The following is a 6,000-nucleotide window of genomic DNA, read 5'->3' on the forward strand; positions in this document are numbered from 1 at the left end:
TTCAAGTTTCCACTGATGCTGCTTTTGCTGTGACTGCTTCCCCCATTACATAATTGCCTGGGGGCAGGGCGCAAGGAAAAAATGAGGGATTTCCTTCACTCTATTTCTCTTTTATGGTCTTTCAGTCTAAACTTTAGTATATTTGCTGGAACTCTCTGCACCACAGTGCACAATTCTAGTTTTTCTTACTGCATGGAATTCAGACTGGAAATTTTTCAAGGAAAATAATGCTAAACTCACCAGCAATTCATTGATACTTTGTGTTCTGGCAGTTTTCTCTGATATTGTTACTGATATTTATTTTTCCAAATTCCCAAATTGCTGCCCATGAGTTCTGTTCAGGATTTCTACTCCCATTCCATGGAATAAGAAGGTTTCTTGGTGTGTGTTTCCTCCATCTTCCCTGTAAGTGGTTCTTTTTTATTATTCTAACTAGTTATACATGACAATAAAATGCACTTTGATACATCACATATAGATGGAATATAATTTTTCATTTTTCTGGTTGTACATGATATAGAATCACACTTATTGTATGGATGGATGGATGGATAGATAGATAGATAGATAGATAGTAATAATGTCTGATTCATTCTACTATCCTTTCTACCACTATGCCCTCTCCCATCCCTTCATTCCTCTCTACCTAATAATCTAAAGTAACTCTATTATTCCCTATCCACCCCCTTATTGTGAATTAGCATCCAAATATCAGAGAAAACATTTGGACTTTGGTATTTTGGAACTGGCTTATTTTCCTTAGTTGATATTCTCCAGCTCTATCAATTTACCAGCAAATGCCATAATTTCATCTTTCTTTAAGGCTCAGTAATATTCCATCATATATATATCTCACATTTTTTTATTCATCTGTTGAAGGGCACCTAGGTTGGTTCCATAGTTTATCTATTTTGAGTTGATCTCTATAAACAGGATGTAGCTGCATCACTATAGTATGATGCTTTTAAGTCCTTTCAGTACAAACCAAGCAGTGAGTCAAATAATGGTTCCATTCCAAGTTTTATGAGGCATCTCTATACCACTTTCCATTTTGCATTCCCACCACAATGTATGAATGTACCCTTTTCACCACATCCTTGCCAACATTTATTGTTATTTGTATTCTTGATAATTACAATCAATACCACGACAAGAAAGCCTACAGAATAGGAGAAAATCTTTACCACATGCACCTCACATAGAGCATTAATCTCCAAGATAAAGAACTTAAAAAACTTAACACCAAATATCCCAATCAATAAATGGGCTAAGGAACTGAACAGACACTTCACAGAAGAAGAAATAATCAATCAACAATCAATCAACAAACATATGAAAAAATGTTCGACATCTTTAGCAATTAGAGAAATACAAATCAAAACTACACTAAGATTTCACCTCACCCCAGTCAGAATGGCAATTATCAGGATTACAAACTACAATAAATGTAAGTAGTTCTTGAGAGTTACTTTTTATACTTACTGTTTAGCTAAGGTTGCCAATATAATTTAGGTAGGCAGTATTTAATTTTATCAACATTGTTCCTTAACCCACTCTTCCTTCTATGTTTACTCTTCTTATGAACATACATCCTTAGTATTCATTTCAGTGTCTTCATAGGTAAGCTCTGTTATTATATGTCTATAGATGTCTCTGTTTTCCGTTAATATTTTGATTTTGTTATTATCACTCATATGAATACAGAAAACAGTGCAGATGAAATATGTCACCTAAGGGTGTATGATAAGATGAATGTCCTTTTAACCATCCATGGATGAGACCATAGGATGGCACCTCAGAAGGCTCAAGTTTCCTTCCCAAGAAAGGTAGCAATCTCCTTTAACAAAAGTAACTGCCACACCAGGGTTTATAGGAAATCTCTTATTACTTTTTATTATAATTTTGTGACTTTCAAGTGAGAAGCCCTGAACATTGTAATTTAGGTCAGCCTGATTTTAAAAATATGCCTTTTATGCCTCTGTATCTTTTTAACCTTAATAATTTCATGGAAGAAATCAAACTGTAGAATTAAGATTCAGCTGATGGTCTTCCCATAGTATAGTGTGGAATTTTTATTGGCCCTCTAGGTTTCCTGCAATCAATAGTTGAATCTATAAACTTAACCTCACTCAGATTTCATTTTGGAAGGAAGATTACTTCATTGATGCTGTTGAATGCATTGTCAAGAGGCACATAATGTCTACTTATATCACTTTTTTTGTATCTAGCAGCCATAGGTTTTTAGTTGGCAGTGCTTAGATCTTTAATTTGTAACTACTGAAAAGTGGTGATGCTCCAATTCTGAAACTCTTTCTTCCTTTAAATATATCCCCATGTCTGCCATTTAGTTTCTCAGTGGTATTTGCATATAAAAGCGGGACAGATGTTTCTTTTATTTACAAGATTTCAAAACAACAAACTGGCTCCTTAGTATAGTATAAGTTTAACTAAAACTGTGTGTGTGTGAACCTGCGTGTGTATGTGTACAACCAGGCAGACCTCCGACATCAGGTTGCATATTCAACCCAGCCACAGAGTGATGAAATCTCTCTCCCTGTTTGTGCTGAGGCCATGCCTATGACATCCTGCTTCATGTTCCTGAGACATCAGTTCCTGGGAGATGCCGAACTCCCTTGACATCCAACTTTGTCTCAAAGTTGGTTCCCAATGCTCCTACCAAACCTTCTTGACTGGTAGTCTAGGACTCTTGCACCCAGGCATCTTCCTCCTTCTTCCAATTTGAGCACATATATATTGAAGTCTGATAACTTTCCCACACTTCTTGGGCTTGCTTCCTATTTTCTCCCACATGGGTATTTCATTCCAAATAAAAAAATAAACCAGCTCTTGTGCATTTAATACTATCTTGATGGATCTATACTAATAGGTGTACATCTGTGAGCACTAATAGTGAGCTCACAGATATACACCTGTTTAGTCTGCTTTGATTACAGACATCATTACTGATGCTCAAATTTCCCAGTCTTTGGTGAATGGAGATTCTGTAGATGGAACTCCCAGGTCCTTTAAACACAGTCCTCCAATGTCGATGCTCCTGTCCTCTGTTACAATATAATATCCTGAGCTCATCTCTACATTTTCTGTCCTAGCCCTGGAATAAGCTATTTCAACCATTTCTCTAAGAAACTCTGGTGTCTTTTGGTTGTAAATGTTATTTTTAGGCCTCCTTGGTGGACAGGTTTAAGACAATCTATTTATCTCTCCATCCGTCCATCCATCCATCCATCCATCCATGTGTCCATTCATCTCTATTTATGATAAAGTAACTCAGAGTTAAATCCAGGATTACAGATTACTTCTAAAGCTTTTCTCTCTTAAATTTTGGTTCATAAAACTCCTTGTTCTAAAACAGTTCTTGGGACAATTGAATTGCAACAATACATCTATTTCTCATTTATTTTATCTCATATTACAATCAAAGCATATCCAGACTAGCAATGGCATCATTGTCACCAAAAGGACTACAGATAAATATTTAAAATTGGTTTTGGATGTTTTTCTTTTTCATTTTCTCTCTTTTTAAAAAGTTCAATTGTACGTCCATTGTCAAACATACAGCTATCACATACATGCTTTCCTCTATGCCCATATATGATATTTAATCTTTGTTCTACATGGGAATATACATTTAATGTTTACCACAGTCCTTGTGCCAATGTCTCTTCAGTAATCTCACTGTCTAAAGCTTGTTCTCTGTACATTCCTAGGAAAGTTTCCTAGAAAATGTTCTCTGACGTTTTGCATATTGATGACTTTTTGCTCCCTTTATACTTCAAAGTCATTTTGCCTGGATATAAAATCCTTGGCTCATTTATTAAAAATCTGAATATCTTGAAGTATAGTATTCCTTTCTTCTGGCCTAAAATTCTGCTCTTAAAAGGTCTGATGATAGTATCATTTTCTTTTTATTTTATATATTTCTCCTATTGGATATTCTTTCTTTCCTGAATACCCAAATTTTTCTTTTTATTTAAAATTCAGTCCTGGAACTGTGTTGTTGATTGTTTTCCGGTGACCTTCCCAAGTATGCAAAATATCTTTTATTCTTTGTTTTCAAACCTTTGGTTTTCAAAATATTTTAAAAATTACAACTCTTAGTATTTGTCTCATTCCCTTGTATTAAATCTCCCCTTTGATCTGTATTTTGCTTTTTTTGTTTTTATGCATTTGGGGTTTTTTAAATTTTTTTTGTAATTAGTGGTAGTAGTAGTCTTTTACATTATTAAAATTTCATTCAAATTCTTTATATATATATTCTTTGAAAAATATTAGCTTTCTCTTCTACATTTTTAAGACATTCCCTATTATGATTATTCTTTTGTTTTTACATATTTCCTATTTGTTCTAATTAGTTACACATGACAGTAGAGTGCATTTTGACCCATTATAATTAAATGGAGTGTATTTTCTCATTTATTTGGTTCCTATTATGATTATTTGAATTTGTCTTGTATTTATTTATAAGATGCTGTTATCCTTAAACTCCTTTTATTCCTGAGTTCTAACAACTAATTTATGCTACTTCATCTTTTGTATCCATTTTCTTAATAAATTATTTTAAAATAGCAGGATATAGATTTCATCTATTGATATATTCCTAATCCTTTGAGTAAAATATCTATCTGGCATGCTTATAATATCTTTTGTTTTCTTTCTTTTTAATTTCTTTTTTCTATTAAAAACTCTGTATGGATTATTTCCTTTTCTGTTGCTGACTTTACATGAAATCAGTGCTAATCTTTCCAGAGGAGGCATGATTTAGCAGGTTTTCTCCCATCATACTGAGTTCTGCAGGACTGTGGAGGCTTTGTAACGAGTCTCCTTGACAAATCCCTTCACTTATATTGGTTTTGTTTCCATTTGTTAGAATAGAGAGATTGTTGTGGGAGGTTTGGAAGAAGGAAGTGAAACCACAGCCATGTGGTAGCTCATGCATACTGGCATGAAGCAGAAACTAGACTCTGCGTTCCCCAGCATGTCTGCGGTGTCTGAGCCAAGTATGAATTTTGCTCCATGACAGAGCCATGGCTGCCTTAGAACACCAGAACTGCCCATACCAGTGGTAGCAAGATCTGATACAGGTTTCAGTTCGTCTTTACAAGGTTCCAGCACATGCTCCTGAGTTCCAGCTTGTTCTTGCTCCTCCACTGTACAGACCTCTTCCTTTCCCAACTGCCCTTCAGGAATATCAGACTCCAGAATCTGAGGCAAAGAGAGTAGTCTGACAAAGGCTGCTTAACCACCTCCCAGAATTTGACCTCATACACACACAGACACGCAAATACATATGTGCATACGAGCTCACTCACTGCTTCTTTGTTTGAATCCTCACTGCTATTATTTTTGAGAAATGCTAGGAAATATTGCATTTTGCTTTCTGAGTCTGACTCTGTTCCCCTCCTATCTTGGTCTGTTCTATTGCTTATAACACACCACCATGACTGCATAAGTCATAAAGAAAAGATTTTTATTTGGGGCTCATGGTTCTGAAGGCCTGAGGTCAATTGCCCACATCTGGTTATGGCCTTCTTGCAGGCAGAATCCTGAGGTAGAGCAGAGGGGTGTGTGTGTGTGTGTGTGTGTGTGTGTGTGTGTGTGTGTTCATCCTCTGGTCTATCTCTTCTATCATGGGGGCTCCACCTTGATGACCCTACCTAATCCTAATTGCCTTCCAAAGACTTCCACCTTTAAGCATCACTGATGGATTAATTTTCCACCCTATTGATCTTCACAATGGGGACTAAACTCCAACATGAATTTTGGAGAAGAGAAACCATATTCAAACCATACTACCTTCCCAAACCTGTTTTAGGACTCTCTTTTTCTTTTGTCCCTATGCAACTAAATTTGGATGTTCTTCTCAGTGATTTTTTCTCACTGTGGAGCTTTGTTCTACAACAGAGGTTGGTTTATTACCACTGAGAGTTTGCAGGACCTACTCTACTCTGGCCCCCTGAGACCTTATTGAGACCTTTCGGC

Source organism: Marmota monax, unplaced genomic scaffold, assembly GCF_021218885.2.
Source record: "Marmota monax isolate L192 unplaced genomic scaffold, Marmota_monax_Labrador192_F-V1.1 WCK01_AAM20220418_F8-fsc00005, whole genome shotgun sequence".
NCBI lineage: Eukaryota > Metazoa > Chordata > Mammalia > Rodentia > Sciuridae > Marmota > Marmota monax.